The sequence below is a fragment of the Meleagris gallopavo genome, chromosome 7, assembly GCF_905368555.1.
Source record: "Meleagris gallopavo chromosome 7, MGAL_WU_HG_1.1, whole genome shotgun sequence".
NCBI classification, from domain to species: Eukaryota; Metazoa; Chordata; class Aves; order Galliformes; family Phasianidae; genus Meleagris; species Meleagris gallopavo.
The window spans coordinates 4,823,082-4,844,450 of NC_139410.1; the positions used below are offsets into that span (position 1 = coordinate 4,823,082).

Genomic DNA, 21,369 nt, shown 5'->3' on the forward strand with positions numbered 1-21,369 from the left:
TGCAGCAGAGGCAGGTTTAAGCCCTGGTCAGTGCTCTTACCATCACAAAGCACCAGGCTCCATACTGCTAAGCACACTGAAATATTTTTAAATCATTGGCAAAGGAATTCAATAGGGAAGCAAAGGAAATCTAGCTCCTTTGGGCTCCTCTGGAGTCCCAAATTTTAGAAGACTGCAAAGAGTCATATTTCACCTTTCTCCCTAGCTGTAAAGCCATGCCTTCTGCCATTCATTCTAAACCTCAGCTGAGAATTTGATTTATGATGACAAACTGCTATACCTGTCTACAGAGTCTGCATATCCTGGGCCTTTTAACAGGAATCACCTTCTTCCTCTATCCTGTCAACAGGACCTCGTGGGGACTAAGCTGCTAACACTACCTGTCCCCTCTCCTTCTGCAGTTCTGCAGCAGCACTGCCATGCCCCTGCACTGCCAGTCTGCCATACAGCCACAATCATTTTACATGAAGCTTCTTTGATAAGTATTTAAGTACTGAAATGAGCAGACTCAAAGAAAGATCTGCTTACAATCAAATTTTCATGGTGAGTAAAAAAGTCTCACTAATTTTGTTTCAAGTGCATGAGACCCAAATACACAGGAAATCTCTACACAGCTCCCATTTCCCTCCTGGCTGCAATTTTTCAGCCCTAACTCTGCTTCTTGACTGCCACGCTCACATTACCTCCCTCTCTCTCAAACTGCTTAGGTGGCTTGAAGGCTCAGCTGCAGAAACTCACCATTTCCCCAAGGACCCAAACATGCTGGTTTATTTTTTCCCCTTCAATTAAAACTAACAGGCACCAGGCTTAAACTGTTTCTGTATCTTGACTGAAACACATTGATTAAAACACAGGCAAAAGCACAACATGACCCCCCAAACAGAAATACCTTTAAAAAGGTCTTTACATTGAGAGTTCTTTAGGCACATGGCAGAGAGAACCAAGCTGTCACCGAGGAAAGCATAAGAAAACCACATCAATAAATGCTGCACAGTCACAGGTGCCATGGATCGTAATGGCAAGAGCTTCTTTTCCTGAGGCACTGAGATAACTGAGGATGCCTGGGATCACGTATGCACACCTATCAACTGGCTTCTTGCCCGTAAGATTATTACTAGAGCTCAGAACTCACCCATATATAATTCTAGCTCTGCCTCTTTAGAAAACACACACGCCTCCCCCAAACTGCACCACTAACAAAATCACTTTCAACACATCAGTGCACACAGCACAGGTCATATACACATCTCCAATCCCAGACTCTAGGAATACTAGAACTCATTTATTAATTTCTAGCCAAACACACACACAGTGAACAGTACCAACAGCTTCTCAAAGCCATCCACTAATGGTCACAGCAATGGGTTATGACGGGATGCAGACACTGCATTCCTTCCTACCAGCAGAACTCAGAACTGACCATTATCTATTTTCATTTGAATTATGTATCCATGTTTATGATTTTTTCCCCATTTGATTTACTTCTAGCTCAACTCCCTAAGGAATGAGACTGGTGCCATCATGGTGTGTGTGCACACGTTGTTTTGACTGCCCCTCTCCAGGAATTTTCAATGCCTTTGATGGCTTTCAGCCTTATTTGGCACTACAGTGTCCCAAAGTTTTGCATTCTTATGAGATTCCTGAAAGTGGATAGGCAAGTACGGGAGAAAGACTGTAACAATTTCTCTGCTATTGCATTTGCAGTCTTTCTTGGGCTCTAGAGACTTCACGTAAGAGAGAGACATTATTGGAGATACTTTAACTAGCACTAAGAACATATTAAATTCTAGATAACCTAATCATAAGACATAAATCATAGGCAACCAGCTCTCAGCAGTTCTACTGCTCAAAAAACTGTTTTTCTAAGGAGCTCCAGGGGGCCTCATTGATCACAAATTCCGTGAAGTTCTATCAGAGGAAAAAATACAATCCTATTTACATACTGTATGGGACTGCTGAATCACGGCCTGAACCTCTGATTAATCACCTGAGGCAAGCAATGAGTCAGCCATGGGAGCACAGGTGAAAGCATGATCTCTGGAGATCTGGTTCACTGGAGTCCATCTTGCAAGCCCAGGATATGGTGAGTGACTTTTTCTCCTTACTCCAATATAACAATTATATTAGCCAAGCTCCTGGAGATAGATAGATAAATATATATATATATACACACACGCCATTTGTATATCCATTGATTATACATACACACTTATCAAGACTAAAACTGCTGAACTAAACCTACTAGTCTAAAAGCTATGCCAGGGAGCAGGTGCTGGGATGGTTGTCCATAGGATATCAATGTGAAAGGACAGTTGCAGAAATGCTACTAATGGGGTCAAGGAGCATCTTTCTTTAGGAAAAGGCTGAGAGGGGATCTCATAGCTGTTTACAAACATCTAAAGTGCAGAGGTCAGGTTAATGGGAGTGGACTCCTAATCAGCAATGGCAATCAACAGTAGAACAAGGGGCAATGGGTAGAAACTGGAAGTTCCATACTAAAGCATGGAAGTGCTTCACTGTCAGAGAGTCAGAGCAGTAGAACAGGCTGCCCAGAGATGTTGTGGAGTCTTCTTCTTTGGATATACTCAAAACCCACCTGGATGTCTACCTGTGCTATCTGGGAAGAAAAAGAAGTGGAAGGAGGAGCAGGCAAAAGACTCTCTGAGATAACCCAGAGGTTGGTTTTCAATGTGATTCTCCCACATTGACTCTCAGCTGTTTAATAATGATGTTGAGCCTACAGTGCCTATCTTGCCTTTAGCAGGAATACTAATCATAGCCTCATCTATCTATATGCCTGTTTTTATGAAACTCATACAAGGATAATATCTTTGAGACCTTTTATCCTCTGTCAAATCTGAATAAATTCAACCAACATTTTAAAAAGTTATTGCAAAGGATACTGAAGACAGATATTGAGGTTGCAATGAGGCTAATTTCCAGAGAAAACTAGGCTAAGCCTAAGAAGTTTTAAGAAAACTCCAGCCCTTACACATTCCTTTTTTTTAAAGGAGATTCAAAATAACCATCTAGCCCTGTTTCAGAGAAGAAGTCTGAACTACACAAACACCCTTTGGGCCTTACGTTATGGATAGCATACCTGTGTGGCTCTGGTAACTTCCATCTGCTTCATCTGAACTGGGAGCTACTGTTCAGGAGAGAGGCCATGCTGGAGATCTATGGATCACAGGCTAGTCCACCAGCTCACCTGTTAGATCTAGGCTAGCAAGCTTGGGCAGCATCCGATGTTATTATTGTTTTTAACAGAGACAGCTCTCTGATCTTTCACAGCGAGTGCAGTAATGCTGTAATTCCCCAGCAGCCAGCCCTTCAAAGCAGCAAATCCCTCAGTAATTCAGAAGAAAGAGCAACACACCTATCCTACAGATGACTTCACATCTCGCTACACTGGGTAATTACATCCAACCTTAACAGACAATACTGCCGAACATAAAAAGCTCTCTCTAAAAAAAAATAAACAAAATCAATGTTTACTTAAAAAATTCTGGTATTAAAAGTACTTTGGGGTTCATTTCTTATTTGCCCAACGGCCTATGAGAATTCAGGGCATGCTTTCACCCTGCTTGCGGGATCATCCAGACTTTCATTTTCCTTCAGAGAGAAAGCAGCAAATCTCAAAATGTGACGAGAGCTAGAGTCTGCAGAATATCTGGAGGAATGACGGCTTATAACACAACGATTGGCAAGAGGGTGGATGTGCAAGCAGCCTTAGAATAATGATACTCTCCAAATGATTGACTCAAACTTCTTGAAAGGTCTAGAAGCTAAGTTTGTCTTTCAAATCTATTATAATTTATACTGCAGTATTCATACTGTTTTCAATTTATATCTCCTAAGCCCACAGAGCTCAGAAGCTGTATTTCAGTGATGAAAATACAATCCCAAGCCAATACTGAAGTATTTGTTTACATCATTACATTGTTTCACTAGTTCACTTTACATTGGAGTCTGAGATCCAGGCAGGAGGAGGAGAAAGAATCATTTGAATGACTGGCCGTGTGGGTGGTGCCAGGCTAAAGGCCAGAGGAAACACCATAGGAGACCTCAATTTGTGGCAGACTGGGTAAATCAGAAATTCCTTGTGTTCAGTTTGCACCTCCCTGAGGATGCAAAGCACCATGACACAATGGGAAACACTGCTCTCGGGAGAGGAGTCAAGAGTATTTTTTCAGAGACAGAAGGAAAAACGGTTGCGCAAGAACTGTCTGAGATGCCAAAAGGTGTAGGATTTCTCAAACACGAAGCCAAATTTCATAGTTAACGGCTGTTTCCAGCTCCGATAACACAGATGGGGTGATCATTTCTCCCAACTTTATTCTCCTAAATTCTCCCAAATTTATTTTCCTACCTTGAATATCTAGACTCTTTCCATCCAGTTGTATTTTCTGCAGCAGGAAGCCCTGCAGCTAGTCATTCTGCAAGGTGCTTCAGGCCCTTTGAAAATGGTGAAAGCTAAACAAATGGCAAAGGAAGGGCCGGAGGTGGGGACCTGCCCAGCTTTTGCAGAACTGATTTGGCTAAAGGAATGCTTTCCAGTAATAGCCAGCAGAAAAGATTTAGAAGGTCCTAAGCAGAAGGAAAAAAAAACAAAAACACAATAACAGAACAGAAAATGGGAAGGGAAACAAAAGAAGGTGAATTTGACAAAGAGCTGTGTCCTCAGTTTTCAAGAGACCTCACGTAAGGTCATTTAGAATGCTTAATGATTTTGAAAGTTGTCACATTTTCTGTTGTAATCAGCTGAGTGCTAGAATCAAAGCTGCAGTACTCTCACAGTTGCAATATGTTTACTGTTTTGTGTTGGCTGTTTTTTTTTTTAATTTTTAATGTCTAATACAGTTTAATACTTTTATCTTTTGTAACAGGGCTGGACTTGGTTCAGACCAAAATAATCACTGCATTAACACTTTTTTCTTGCCCATTCAAAGTAGTTCAGTTCATTACTGCAGAAACAGCAAGCCTCCCCAGTTTATCATTAATTCCTACTGTTTTAATTACGAGAAAGGGGAAAAAAAAAAAAAAAAAACAACAAAACTCTCTATGGAAGACTTTGTGCGTAAACGACACTGTAAATACAAATCTTAACGCAAAGCTATAAAATACAAACAACGCAAGCCAGTTGCTTAAGTAAGATTCTTGTAAAGATCATGTTTTATTTAGTAGGAACTTCACTTTTCACTCTGCCAAACCATTCGCATGCTGCTCTAAACCCTCTCACATTAATTGCATCACATCTGCCTGGAGAAGAACGAAGCCCTTAAAGCTGTCCTAACAATGAGTTCAGACTACATGCCCATATCTTAATTTGACAAAGTTCAGGGAAATGTCAACTTCGAAGGGTATAGAGAAGATCTATTTCTGTAATGAGCATGAATTGAGATTCTAATTCCAAACATATCTTCAACATAGGGAAAGTTTTGATGAAGATCTGAACGTGGACTCATTTCTAGTTTGGGCTGGTTTCTCCAAATACTTTCACAATGGAAGCCAAACCAGCAAACCTACAGCTTGCAGGCTACACCTATAATAATACAGATAAGCTACACGTCTACAGTAGATGGGATTTTCAAAGCTAAGAATGGACTTAAACATTTTTACCGATGGGCTTTTGGATCCAAAAATGAAGTGTAACATAGAAGCCCTAACATAGAAGCTGCAGGTTCCCATTTTTGAAATGGAATATTTTAAGTAAATCACATACATGATTGGTACCTCAGAGATAACAATTTTGCTTGAAAGCTAGGAAATTCTGGAAGCTTAAGGTCGTATAGATAGATGCACTATAGAAATATATCCAAATGTGGAAAAAAAGCAGGACCTTTATTTTATTTTTATACAAGAGGCATAAGCGCTGTGATATCCCATTTCAAAGTGGTGAGAATAAGCTAAAAGAAGCTAAACTGAAAAAGAAACGAATAAGCAACTCACCAAAGCCATAAAACACAATGTTACACCGAAATTTAGCAATCCCTTTAGGTTGAGGCTTCATTAAGTACTCTCATCTGAATGGAAACACAAAAGACTGCAGATAATTAACACCCTAACACAGAAGGTAGGAATACTAACAGAAGCAAAGGGGACACCAAGAATACCTGGTAGGCAAACTAGTAAGAAGAAATTGAAGCATAATCAAATAACAAATTAAAGCAAAACAAGTATCAGAGAAAGAGCCTGCTTTTAAAAGAAATGAGATTTTCTTCTACTGTCCAAAGTTCATTACTTTTATAACTAACAACTGCTTGCACCAGGACGTTTTTCTTCCTATCCTCATTATGTTATGTTCAGTCCAACTGCTGAATGAGCTAGCAGACATACTATTATTAGAAGTATTAAAATTCTCTCCAGGTGACAGACGGGAAAAATCTTTGCTGATTAACTGATCCTAGTTGTAGTATCTGGGAGCAGTATCCAGGTAACTCCTTGTAAAACTGCTTTTTGTATATATGCCCAAACACCCTTAAACAACTATGAAATGCTTGCTGTTTAACAAGAGCAAGTACCAGATCCTACATCTGGGGTGGGGCAATCCTTTACAAGGGACTGAAGCTATACAAAGAAGCATCTCTTGGTCTGAGGTTCACTTCTGGCCTCGGGCAACTGTGATCTACAAGGTCCAGGGACAAGGGCTGAAGAACTGCAGCCTACTGAGGCTGGATGGAGTCAAGTAGGCTAAGACCTTGGTCTCATAGGACTACAATTGGATCTGCTAGTAAAACACATCATGAAAGAGATGTTTTCCAAAACCAAAAGCAGTTTCTATGGAGATGTGAGCTCCGCTAGGACTGACCCCTCTCCACCTGGAGTGTCACCCACCTTCCAGATCCAAATTAGCAGCTATTACACGAGAGGCTGATCAGGCCCAAGACTCAAAACAGAGCACATTTAAGTGCATTTCCAGCATGAATGTAAGCCAACCATAATTACTAAATAAAACTTGTACCCCACCAGACAGAAAAAAATCCGCAGCCCAGCCTGATTTCTGCACATTATTTTTGAAGGAACATGCAACTAGATGACAGAGTTAGCATAGAGACTTACTATAGGAAAAGCAATAGCTTATACGGTGAGAACGCTATGCTTGCAAGAAAGTCATTAGACAAAATAAAAGAAACAAAAAACCCCAGTGTTCTGGCCTTCAGCTGGCCCTGCCTCCCTGTGTATTGACTCTCTTTCCCCAGGTGCCCTCTTTCACAAAACCTAGTGAGGCTGTTTACAAATACGCGGTGACTGCAAAAGCCAGCCAGGAACAAAACTTGAGAGACTGTTTCAGAAATCCTGGAGCCCGAGGTATCAATAGAGAAGTATTGTTAAGACGTAGTTACAAGTAGCTTGTGGTTTTTCAGCCACAGAGAAAATTAGCAGAAGAGAGCCTTCCAACTATATTACGCTACAACAGGTAGGGGGAAAAAAAAAAATCACACTTTCTTTTCACCCTTTTCCTTTAAAGCACTTTTCTTTTTCAGCTTTCCATTTCCCTTTGCTAGCAGTGTCACATAGCCACTGTAAAGATCTGCCAGGCTAAGGACTAGCACGGACATTTAAAACCTTAACACTCTGCCATTTCAGACAAGGGTGTCCATTCACAGGGAGAGGCCCATTTCCAGTTCACGTGCTTTCATTCTTTTCATTATTTTTTGAGCTCCTATTCACAGATGAACACAGAGAAGGCTGAACAAGCCATAGGAAAGGTAACAGATCTGGACTTATTCATTTCCAGGGACCTCCTCTTCTCCCCTAGCCACAGTTCTAATTGTGACCATGGTAATCACCCTATTCAGTGGGGAAACATCCTCAGGGATGCCATTTGCTTTCCTGGGATGAACAGCGAAAGTAATCACATCAGCTATTAGGGGAACAGGAGGAGCAGCCAGTTCTCACAGTGCTTCTCTTAAAGCCACCTGAGCTGGCCTGTCCCCTTTCCTTTGCTCAAGTTATTTGCTGGCTGGCTGGCAGAAGAATGCCACTAATGTTTGCTAGCTGGTTTGAAAACATTTTTCCAAAGGGAAAAAATCATGTTCCCTTCACGTCCTCTCCCGCATCCCAAGCAGCCATTCAGCCATCGGGCTGCCTGCTCTCCCCTCTCCTGCCCGTCTGCTTCTCTTTGACAGGTTTTTAAATCCCCTTTAGTATGTTTCCTTAATGCACTGTCACACATTTTAATTCCAGTTCTTAGCCTGTTAGGAACGAGACCTGCTAGCTAAACAGAACTGAAACCACTTGCAGCTGGCGGTAAGGATCTACTGAAGTGTGGGGTAGTGTTTTTTCAATAGCAGGCTTTCACTTCCAGTAATAAACTGTAGCACAGTGTTTCTACTATAGACTGCGATTAAACCGTAATTCCTGATGGACTTATAGCTGTGATTTCCTACCAGCAGGCCTCGGAAACTATTTCTGTGCTTTACCCAACGGAGCTGTTATTTAGATGGTGCACACAACAAATACACATTCAGATCTGCCGCGGGAGGGCAGGTTCCTACAGTAGGTGGCACCAGCCAAGAGTTGTGAGGCTTTACCTGGCCCCTTCTTCTGACTTCACTTCCATACATCACCCAGAAGGGACATGCTCCTCCAGCATGACTAGGGAGGGTTAGGACTATCAATTTCAGTGTGCAAGTTGACTTCTCGGTTCTAATGCAGAAGCCATCACTATTGCAAAAAAGGCACGATGTGTTTTCCCAGTGCATGCCCGCTCATTTCATTTTGGGCCTTAGATTCAGTGGGGGCACTTCTGAGCCTTGTGGTAACTGCCCATACCTCTGTTCTTCCCCCTGCAGAAAGGTGGGAGTGCAGGAACTGAGGATACAGAAGAAAGGCAACCGCATGCGGTATGCTGTGGCTTTCAGTCTGTTCCATTCTCCTTCCCAGATGAATGCAGTAACATTCACTGCCACTTTGTCGGTGAGGCAGAAATATGCAGCATCGAACATGCCACGTTAAAGTGGTGTCTGGAATATGAGCTGAGGGAGCTAGGGCCTTTGCTTATGTCAACAGCAACCTTCACATCTCACAGGCATGGGAGATGAAGGTCACTGAGGAAGAGGACTTGAATCAACACAAACCCAACTGACAAAGTTTAGCCTGAAAGCAAAAAAACTACTGCTGATTTCACCTCGTTTCTTAACAAAAGGATACGATAAAAATACCTAGTTTAAAATATACTACTGCTAACAGCATCTCACCTCCAAATGACCTGCACCTTACACAGCCACAGCACTCTGTCTCCCCAGGACCTTAACAAACGTAAATGCTCCCGACTCACCTGCTGGCACTGTGCACAATGGAGTGTCTGCAGCTGGAATTTGCCTTTCCTTCTCTTTAAAGCCACCTTGCCTGTCAGAGATTTGTTGCCACTGGGAAAAGCCCCTGTATGATACACCCAGTGGATTAGCAGAGTGACAGAGGAAAAGAGAAATGCACTTTGTAGGTCTGATCCAAAAACCACTGGAACAGGGAGGAACAGAGGATGAGTATTGAAGTTCAATACCAAATTCCAACACCTCCAGCTTTTCATTTCTTTCGCCAAAGGAGTATATCCCAAAGCGTGCTCCTTACTTAAGTAGAAGCTGAAGACAAGACAGAAAAGGAACTTACTGTCAAGAGAGTTTAATTGTCAGGGCTGTGTCCCAACTATTTATATCACATTGTTTAGGCTTTTCTCTTTTCCAGATAAAAGAAGACAACATAGAACCTCCAGGTACGAACTCACAATTCATTGCACGTTTCATACCTGAAGGAAAATTCGTACTGCAAAGAAATGCCAAATTGCAAAACTGAGTTTGGAAACATACTTGACTCAGATACAAATACGTAGCGCTCATCTGAACGTGACAGTGAACAACAGTGAGCAGTGCACCCTTGTAGTAGATGAGCCACATAGCAGGCTGTACAAGCAAGAAATAGTCAGTAGGCCAAGGCTGGATGTTATTCCCCTCTTATTATTTGAAAGAATTATTGTTAGGAAATCTCAGGTACCTCTCCACAGTCAACAGATGAGAACGAGTCCAGCTGAAGCACATTAACATGGCTGGAGAATGGACTGGATACAACACGAGGAGAGCCTGAGCAAATTGAGTTTTGTTTACCCTGGAGAGGAGACAGTCAACAGGGGAATCTAACTACATAGTACCAAAAGGAAGGTTATCAAGGAAAACAAAGCTTGATGTCTCCCCAGCTGACCTTGATAACACCTGAATTATGAAAAGTTACTGCAGCTGAGGAAATGACAGATCAACTATATAGCCTCTGACACAAGGGAGTGACAGCACGTAAACTTGCAAAGACACCAGGTTATCATTCTTACTATAATCAAAACACCCACTTGCATATCTATGCATGATACTTGTACGTGCTATCCAAAATGAGCAGGAGGTTTCCATTTAAACCAGGCAGCAGTGCTACGATACTTTGCAGAGAGAACCTGGTAGGAAAGTGGACTCATAAGAAAGTCAAACGACGGCCTCCAAGAACATGGAACTTGGCCGAAAAGCACTGCAGTCTGCCTTGGTGGAAGGACATCTCTTTGAAATACGAATATTCTGAAAAGCTGAGTGATGGCTATGAATGTGAAAGCAAGAGAACTCCAAAGAGCAACAAGAAAGTTCTGTAATTAGAGTTTCAGGTGCCACTGTTTACAAACCTAGCTTCATTCTAGCCTCTTTTCCTGAAGGCCCTGCCCTGCATAGGCGCTGAACTATGCAAAAGCATTCTTCCTGACATTTGGCCAAACACTGAACGCTGCAAGGCTGAGTCACATGAGAGAGGATGGGTCATCATAAAAGCTTGGCGGGGTTTCTTCTCATCTTTCCACAAATGTAAACCATTTCAGTAAGGCAGGCTCAGCAGCCCTTGAGAAAGGTTTTATAAAACCTTTACACAGTATCACTTTCCCGCTGTAAGTTAGCATTGTTGTTCGACACAATGGCCTTCACTTAGCAGGAGCCAAGGGTCAGCAGTCTTTTTGTGGAAGGTAGAAAAAAGGTGCTTCAGCACTACAAGTAGTTAAGTAGATAAAACATTCTAGTTGAAAGCAAAAATACCTCCTTGCAATGACACACGAAAGGCTTTATAAGCAGCACTTTGTGTGCAACTGTAATGGGATGTTGAGGCGCTCTGAACTTACTAGAAGGGGAATGGCAGGTTTGTAGCTTCCTCAATTTCATGAGCTCAGCTGAGTCGGAGGTTGCACGGTCAGCACACAAATGCTGTCACTGCAGCCAGCTTTGCCCTTGCCCTGCTCCACCACTGGGTCCTTGCAGCTTCTGGGATGCAGGGACATCTCCCTATTAAAAGGTTTGACAACGCCTGGATTTCATCTTAACTTTTTGAGCAACTGAAGATTTGTTCTGTTTTCACTTCCAAAATCCTTCAATTCTTAGAATCAGGAGAAAGGGGAAGTTGAGATAATTAGGTCACCATCACAATATTACACTTGGAGAGGAGAACGCAGAGCTTTTTGGCTGTTACCAACCTACGTCAACTTCTGGCTTTCCTCAGAAATGCACCAGTGCATTTTTGGAACATTCTCTGGAGCATGCCAGTCTCTTTCAGAGGAAGAAGATGGCCTGTCAGCAGGCTGGCTAACATCAAACACTTGTCGAGTTTTGTTTCTGCAAATCTGAATTATCAAAGTAGCAGGTTCTGTGAGGAGTTACAGCATGACACAACATCTTCGGTATTTTTCCCTTCCCTTTCTGAATTATACTCAGATCCTATGCATTTGAACTTTATAAACACCCTGAAGAATGACTTGCCTATTCAAGACTTTGCTTTACTGAGATAGCTGTGTATTAGCAACCGCAGTGATGTGCAGATGTTGTGAGACTTCCCAAGGAGAGACAAAAAGCTATTAATTCTATTTAGCTGCACATATATAACATGCAGCCAATAACAAACACACACACGCGCACACACACCCCCCTACACAGCCCTCCCAGTGGGCAAAGCTCCTAAGTAAAAGCCGTGAATGACAGGAAAAAGAATAGTACTGCTGAGAAAACATTGAGACTTGTAATTAAAGATCAAATGTTTGCCTATAAAAATAGAAAAAAATAAAAACACAACAGGATGAGAGAATAAGTCCTGATGTGTGGGTCTCCTGCCATGATGTGGAGTAGAGATCATGTTCAAAAAATGTTATTTTGACAGCAAGGAGCAGGAGTTTCACATGGAGAGCAAGAAGTCCTCCCCAGGTAACAACAGCATCAGGTGTTTGGTGGCTAGCAGCACCATTTTTATAGGTGTGAAAAAACACAGATGCCTGCTCTCACCATCACTTATTGGGCAGGAGGGATGCCTATGATACACACATCAAAAAGCAGTAATAAAATTATTCTGAAAGAAGTTGTCATTATCCACCAAATGGCTAGGAAGGTCAATGATATTGATGGCCTGCTTGAAAAGGAGAGTTATGAAAAGGAATTAGATGGATAACTTGTATAGATGCAATACTGAAAAACAAACAAACAAACAAACAAACAAAAAAACACCACGATACATCAGGGGATTTATTAGTAAAACCAATTTGATTTTCTAAACTTTAGTTAACTTAGAACCTGCATGCGAATAAGAAAAAGGTTCTTCTCTAGAAGGAAAAAAAAAAACAAAAAAAACAGTAAACATCTCCCCCACAATAACCAAAACAGAAAAGGAAACAGGAAAAGAAAACAACGTTAAGGTAGCAGAGCTCTATGCTTCCTAACTTCATGTAGTGTGTCGTCAAGCAGATTGGCAGCTATGAGAAAGCTGACAGCTCTCCAGAGGACCCGGGCTGAGGCCGCTGTGCAGAAGTCTGGAACGGCACAGACCTGAGCCTGCATGTAATGAGATTGCAGAGAGCTGGAAGGTGAGCTGCCCCCCAGCTGTGGGGAGGAGGAGCAGCCTGCCTGCCTGCCCTCCCATGCACACACTGTGCTTTCAGGGGGGCTCTGCCTGAGACAGGCATCCTCGTGGGGAAGATGAACCACACAGTTTGGGTTCTGCTTGTAAAAACGTGCTGCAAAAGGCACTGAATTGTACTGCATTAAGAGAACTTGTACTCAAAGCATCTGACGCAGGAATCCAGAGAATACACAAGGAAATATGGGCAGATCTGTGCTGCTTCTATATGCCTTAGGTTAAACACACTGGAAAAGCCTCATTAATTGGTGACAGTTTTAATGAAGGTTCTGTGCACCAGGCTGGCTGAGAATTAAATTAAATGGCTTCATTAAATTAAAAAGAAAAAAAACAAACAACAAACGTAGCTGCTCTAATACTCCATTCGGTTTGTTTAATTCCACTTTAATCAGTACCCATGTATGTGATCTCTTGCATTCTGCAACTGCTCCAGACACATGCATTTCAGGAGGTGTACAACTCAAAGCCATGTGCTGGGCAGTCAGTAGCTAATGGCTTGCCCTGCTCACGGTATGACACTGCAGAAACACTTCACCATTTGCTGCAAATTCACTGCCGCCTATAATGAACAATCAAATCCTAGCAATGCTATGAGACTTCTCTCCTTGAATGCACAGCACTGCTGCGCTGAGGTCAGCTCACAGCAAGTTCAGGCTCTCTCTGATCTATATGGGAGATAAATGGCCTGCCTCCACAGGCCAGCCACTCTGTAAATTCAGAAGAAAGCTGCTGAAGAGGCTGAGGGTTGTACTCAGGACAAGCGAAAAAAAGAGAACCAGCCCAAAGTTGACACGCACAATGGTGCGTTTGATGCCTAGGGCAGAAGCCACCCTGCTGTACCTGCTCATCACTTCTGCCTTAACAGAGTGAGGATAGTAATAATAAAGGAGACTGGAAAGGACATCTGCCACAATAATGTAATGAGATGTCAGATCATTCCTACTTCAATAAAACGTTTTGTATTTCCAGTGGTACGCCAATATAAGGCACAGAACGAGCTCACAAATCTTCATGCTCCTTTCTGACAGCAATACAGAGAACTGTCTTTTTTGCAGGAGGGTCACACCACCTTCATAGATGATGTTAATATTATTCATATACATATGCACCTACACAGCACAAGCACATGACAGAAAGAGCAAGAGAACATCTTATTCTTTGTATAGACATCTGTGGCTGCGGGTTGAACCTCCTAGGACACGTCACCTCTCTGATGACACTGCAAAAAAACAGTGACACTTTCCTGCAAGGTGTGAGGACTTCTTAGGAAAAGGGTTTGGGATGGTAAGAAGCCTGAGAAACCAGCACTGAATGGATATGCCATGGTTGGAGATTTTTAAAGCATCTCATTGACATGCCTTTGCGTCCTGTAGCCTTCAGTTAAAATCAGCCACCGTGCAAAAATGAAAAAGAATAGAAATGTCAACAGAAAAAAAGATTGCTTTTATATTCTCACGCTTCTGGTAAGCAGGATGCAAATGAGGATTATGATAATTCTGACAAAATTAATAGGAGTCAGCCTTCTGCACTTAAGGAACAGGCAACACATTATTAAAATACACTTTGGATGACCCTAATAAACCAAGCCAGCATCTTTTAACGAGGGGCAGGAAGATCACAGCCAGCTCCACCATCAGCCCTCTGAGGGCTGCATACCACCGTTGGGTTGCAATGCAGGGCTGCCACACTGATGGCACTCATGTGGGCAGCCAAACCCCAGGCACCTGCTGACAAGAACCTTCTATTACGTGTCTTTTCAGACACAAGGAGGAAGAGTCCTTTTATTCATCAGGAGTTTAAAGCTAGTAAAGGAACACTTGAAGTTCTGCTTCCTTTCTCTTCCTCACTTCTCAAAGTGCTGAGACAAATCCTTTTATTCCCATTTAAAAGAACATCAGTGGCATTGCAGAGTAACTTGAATAGGTGAGGGAGTGCGAGTCTTCACTCTCTGCTCAGTCAGAAAGAAGTAACTAAGGAAGGTGACCCAGCACATGCTTTTAACTTCACATCATGAAGCTACACCCACAGCTTCTGTTCACATGCTCATTCTTGCTCACATGCCACATTTTCTTGTTCTACCCTACTGTTCTCATGTGTTGCTGTTGCCTTTTCCAGGAGACAATGCATGAATTACAGCAAAATTAAGCAATTAGAATACAAATGAAGAAGGAACAGTGCACTGGAAAGATACGTGTTATTCTTTTTAAACATGCATCTGCACATTCATCCTATTTCCACTGGTCAAAACCAGTCTGACCTCTGGCATTTTGACCACAAGAACATTCCTTTGGAACAGAGGTTCCTGGAGGGAGAACATGCCAGTGGTGATTACATTTGCACAGATGCACTGCTTCCATGATGTCCCCATCACCCCCGGTCAAGCAATCTCAGCTGTTCATGTACTAAGTCTCCAAACTGATCAAAGAGGTTGCAGTGCTCATCCTTTCCTGGCTTTCACTGCATGCAGCCAGACCACCTCCAGGAATGTATGGGGAACACTAGATCAAACATCCACAGCCTGTGGAGATTGTGGCTCACCTCACCTGCATCACTGCTCTCTGCCTTTCCTTGCGCTCATCACTTAATAAGTCATTTACAAAAGTTGACAGCAGCTTAAAGTGTTTTCCCATTCTTTGTTTTCCTCAAAGCCTCCAAGGAGGGCCATAAAGGGCTGCTCAGAGCACACCTCTCTTAATCTGCGCTCTTATTACCCCCTCTGCAAGCGTGGCCATTCTCCACTAATTGCACATGGAAAGAAGGATCTGAGCCTTGGAGGTGAGTTACCTTTTCTGACATCATCTTGTCATGCTTGGGCACTTGCTGGATCCACCTTGATGTGCCCTCCTCCTGCTCCACCCCTGCATACGGAAGCATACGCACACAGACACAGCCAAACCTTCCCAGCTTGGCTGCTACAGCTTTGCTGGTGAGAAGAGCAGCTTCATGGAAAACTCCCCTGGGACTGCCTGTACATTTCTGCAAAACTGCCTCTGCAGCACGTAAATAAATAAATAATGTCATCCTTGTTTTTGATTTAGATGGTAATTTCCTTTTTAATAACTACCTGCATTCACAGCACACTTGCCAACTCAACAGTACTTAATAGGTGGCTTGTACTATTTTCAAGATACCTCAATTATGAATTAGATTGTAAACTTCTTCTGTTTTTGTTTTTGTTTTTGTTTTGTCTTCTTTTTCCTTTAACACTTTACTGAGTGCCAGTGTAAACAAACTGCTCTTCAAACAGACATACTGAACTCAAGATCCTACATAAGGGAACAGGGCTATTCTCCCCTTGACTGATTCTACTGTTCTCCCCCAAATCAGCAGATTAAAATAAAAGAAAAACAAGCAAACAAACAACAGCAAAATGAGCAAAACAAATAGCATGCTAACAAGCCCAGGTACCAAATAAACACTGAGATGAATCCCTCGTTTCAATCATCCAATGTTCCTTCATCTGCTACATACAGCATATTTGGTAAAAATGAAATACTTAAATCTCTGTTGCTTTGGTCCATTTTAAATGCTAAAACACACTTGACTTTGTAATGAACTACAGAGCTGTTTATACAACCTCCACGTTTTAGAATTAAGCCATAGTCCCCATGAAATCATTCATTACCACCAAGTTTGCTCATTAGAGTCTAAGGCAAGCATAAGGGCAGTTAACTCTCCAACACCATGACTGCTGAATCCAGTAATGACTTATTCCCAGGGCCTTCTTTCTGTTAGATACTACACTCCTTATAAAGAAAGAGTTTTATGAACGCTCTAAAAATCACACCTCTGACGGATCATAAATTAGCTAACATCAAAAGTAGGATGCAAACTTACTGGGAGAAAGTTGTGTTCTACAAGGGCCAAATAAGAAGTCAAACCTCACCTATAAGTCAGTCACAGTCTGTAGGCCTTCAACAACAAACCTAGCAAAAGGGAAATGCTGCCACAGAGAGCCATCCATAGCACGCTCACACGTGGCAACAGAGCTCAAGGAACAAAACGATGCTCTCAACAGCACTGCCAAAGAGCACTGGTGGGAAGAATAATGGCGAGCAGCCAAATTCTCAGGCTTTCCACTCTTCCAGGAGGCTATCAACAGCAGACAGAAAGCAGACATTCACAGCCATTTTAGCTCCTCAGCACTGCTCACATGTCAATCTTTCGGTTAAAAACAACGTTCAGCTGATTGTCTCCTTGGCGGAAAGCAATAAGCCTTACTCTCAGTTTAGAGAGATGTGTTCTGCTACTGAAAAGGCAGTATAGAGTTGAGTTGTACTTCAGGAACTCATACCCCAAGTGGTCCAAATTTGGGGAAAGACAAATGAGGAATGGCTCGTATTTTGTTTCATACTCTTGCAGCATCCAACTGATTAAATGGGAATTTGTCATCAGGTGGCACTGTGGGCCACATGGTTGGGACTAACTGCAGATAACAGGCCTAATTCAGACTGCATTTATGAGCCTAAAACTCAAACTAGACAAAGAGATGCTTCTGGTTGGTCTGAATTTAGTTCTCAATTCTCAGGAATCATAGAAGTCGGGATGGCAACAAAAAGATGCTGGCTTCCTCACACAGGGAGCTTTGCATCCACTGTCCCTGAAGGGAGGAGCAGGGTTTTCCACAGCCCTCAGCTTTGGTCAAACACCAGTAAGACTGCAAAACCACGTCCCAGCGTAGCAGGATACCCTAACAAAGTCAAACATGCCTTGATTTATCTACCTGTATTGATGAATGCGTGATTAACCTAGGAATGGCTCCCTACATGCTCTAAAAAGGAGGGTAAGTCCTGAGTCTGCTGATGCAGGGGGAAAGGCCATTCATGTCTTTGAGCATGGCAGGAGACAAGCTGCAGCCTTAACTGCACACCAAACTGCTCCAGGACAGATTTACAAGAGCACCATCAGAAAAGGAGACACACAGGCTGCTGCTCTGCTACTTAAACACACCACAAAGCAGTGAATATGTTTAAATTCACTGAACAATCTTATTCAATTTATATTTATTTTACAAGTATATATAGTTACACTGTTATATAAATTTGCATATTTATGTACTATTTATACTTCGCAAATATACATCTGTTACAAAAATACTCTGCAGTAAGTTCATTTAACCAAAAAAGAAGGTTTGTCACTGTGTTTTGTTGGTCTCAGCGTTTGTTTTTTACACTTTGTAAGCTCTTCTATTAATAGCGTGTCTGAATGACTCTGATGAAGATTGCAGTGCTGGAGAACTACCAAGCTTTAAAGACCATGGCTCCACGTGTGCAGCTACCAAGCTTTTAAGAACCTCGGCTTTACTTAAGTCTCATTTCTGATTTTCTGCTGATGCTTCACCCAGCATCAACCATATTTCAGTCCTGATACTACTGCTCGCACTTCTTATCAGCCCCGAGTTTAATATCACATGATAACATCACTGTGTGCTGTCAATAGAGTCAAAATATAAATATACTGCTAGACAGCAGGAGGATTTACTTTCATCCTCTGTGAACATGAGCAGGCACAGATATGCTTATCTATGGTACAGGGAGGGAAGACAGAGATATAAAGAGAAACTACTTGTCCAGTGCCTTTCCATTATACAACAATGTAATTATTTTGCATGTGACAAGGACACACCTGTTCACCTAGCTGCATTAAGAAAAATATATGCACTGTCATCACCATTATCCTACCAAAAAGTAGTATCCATAACACTTGTCACTGTACAAGCACTTTCAAACCTTTCTGCTCCTAAATGGAACCTAGATAGTGGGAAATCTAAATAAGTAAGTATTGCTTATTCTTACTCTACTACTGACACAGGGAAGAGCTCACAGCAGTAACAAACCCATAAGGCAGAGAAACAAAATTAGTTGATGTTTTTGGTGCAACACAAGTTCCAGGATGGGTATTAAGAGGCAGTTGTGCATTCTTACCAGCCATGAAGGTAGGCTGCCACTCACTTGAGCTGTGGATCTGGCAGCTGAGCTTGCTGGAAGTCCAACAGCGCCTTTTAATTCCATGTGGGCTGAACTCAAACAGCAAGGCAGCACTATGCCATTTCTGTAAATTACACTGACAGTGTAGGGCTGCTGGGGTTATGTGGAAGAAGCAATGCTGCACAGCCACCAGTAGCAGAAATAATTAGCTAGTGTAATGAAGAGCGAGAATATGGAGAGCAGCGTTGGACGGCAGTGTTGTACTGTCAGCATTATCATTCTCCAAGGCTTCGGCAGAACAATGCACTGCTGAGCCTCTGGTAATCTCTACACATGGCTACCCATGAAGAGAGTAATTAAGAAATGTCATTGCCTCCTTGGGAAAATACCATCGCGTCTCAAAAGAATGATGATAATCTCCATTCCCTTTCTCTCTTGCCTTTGTTTTGATGGAAAGTAAGAATGCGTGACAACACACTCTAAGTTAAATGAGCTTTTGTTCTTCCTTTTGTTACACATCAACCCAAATAAAGTGCTGTTGGCTGAGCCAACACAAAGCTAGATTTAGAAGCAAGTGCGTGCACTCTCAAAGTCTATATTACCAGACTAAGCCAAACCCATGTCAGGCATCCCTATTAAAAAGAAAGAAGAAATTTCACGTTCCCGTAAAAGGAATTTAGTGTCTTGCCCAAGAAATGGCTCAGCCTCACAAGGACCATTCCCTGAAGAGCAAGGATTTCACAGGAGGACTCAATGATTTGGAAAAAGCAGCAGTATCATAGCTTATGTCCAAGGGCCAATGGAGCCAACGCAGGACCCTTGTTTCACGTCTGCCTCCAATGTAAGCACAGCATTCCTGCAGGGGTATTCTGCTGTGCTTTCACTGGAAACGCATCAGAAATGACACCTATCTTGCTTGTCACAGTTGTACTTGTTTAAATACCAGAAATCCCATTGCAAAAGGTAAGATTAATTACACAAGGAAGGATTTCAGAGAAAAGGCTTTAGCGCAGTAGTCTGCTAATGAGGCTGATCAATTCACATGGTTTTTTTCCTCCCCCAAAATTTCATTCCATGTTGTTTACAGTGCTCTCTGAAATTAAGCAGTTGTGTCTACACAGCTAGCATATCTTTAATTCTCAAACTCATTGCTCGTCTGGATTGTACTAGAGGTAAATATTTGTAACCAGACAGGCAGTTGAGAGTTGAAATGTAATACTTTCTATTTTTGTTTATTCCAGCCCGCGTGGCTGAAAAAATGGAAAAGGTGAGATGAGAATCACTTTCATGCCACGGGTGGAAGGTATGGGGAATCATGGCCTGAACCTCTGATTAATCACCTGAAGCGAGCAATGAGTCAGCCACGGGAGCACAGGTGAAGGCAATTCACCTGTGCTGCAGGAAGGGGTGGAGCCTGGCTCCACCTCTCCTAGACCCATTTAAGAGCTGACTGCCAGTGGGGAAGGATCTCTCTGGAGGTCTGTTCTACTGGAGTTCATCTTGTGAGCCCAGGATATGGTGAGTGACTTTTTCTCCTTACTCCAATATAACAATTATATTAGCCAAGCTCCTGGATATACCATGCTATCTGTATATCCATTGATTATACAGGTGGTTTTCAGGTTCTGTTATGCAGTGCAAAAGGCCCCAGCTCCTCACCTGGTCTTCTCAAACACTACTGCAACTTATGATGTGTATCACTGCTCATATGTTTCTGTCTGCAAACATTTAGGCAGACAGGCAGTGTGGATTCACGTGGTTTGAGATTCCATGCAGCTCTTCTGCAAGCACAATTACATACAGAGTGCTGATGCCACGCTGAAGGAATAAATGAGGGGGGATAAATTAAATAAACTTCCCTTTTCCAGCCTAAACTGATTATGGCAACAGTCATTCTCTGAAGGAGCCAGATGCAGCCTTGTTAGCCACCTCTAACTTCCTAATTTCAAGACATTATCTAGTTACACTGCTGGTTTAGTGTGGTATTTTCCCTCAGGATACATCTGAAACCAATCAGGTAAGTAACCAGGCAAAAGATTATTGCAGTGATGCTAAAAATATAATGGAAAAATGAATATTTAAAAAGAGCTGAATAAACAGTTTAGAGAATGATGGAAAATGACACATCCTCACGGGCAGATTGAGAAAGAAGGGGTAGAAAAAAAATAAGGCTTTTTTTAAATGGCTACTGGAAGAGAGGCTATGTATTTCTAATTTTGACACTGAATCATTGTGAGTAAATAAGAATATATTACAAGTTTAGGTGGAGAATTATCACCATAGTAGTTGCATAACCTTACCTGATACGAGTTGAAATCCCTGCAAGGGCTGTACTTAAGGCCTTTCTCTGCATTTTTTCTTTAGTTCTATTGACAGCAAACACCATTTTTCCCTAGCTATGGATTGGTGGGCTTGTATGATTACAGACAGCATTTTCTCTATGATTCCTACATGTTGAATAACTACAGTTTTCCTGTGAAAGCTGCAGAAACATACAGGTATGACAAGCACTTAATGAACCAATACA

At 42.2% G+C, this 21,369-nt stretch overlaps 1 protein-coding gene across 8 annotated transcripts in view; it reads right to left on the reverse strand.

Moving 5' to 3' along the window:
* ERBB4 (erb-b2 receptor tyrosine kinase 4) overlaps positions 1-21,369 on the reverse strand; it is a 515,280-nt gene that overhangs the window by 45,414 nt on the left and 448,497 nt on the right. The window lies entirely within an intron of this gene.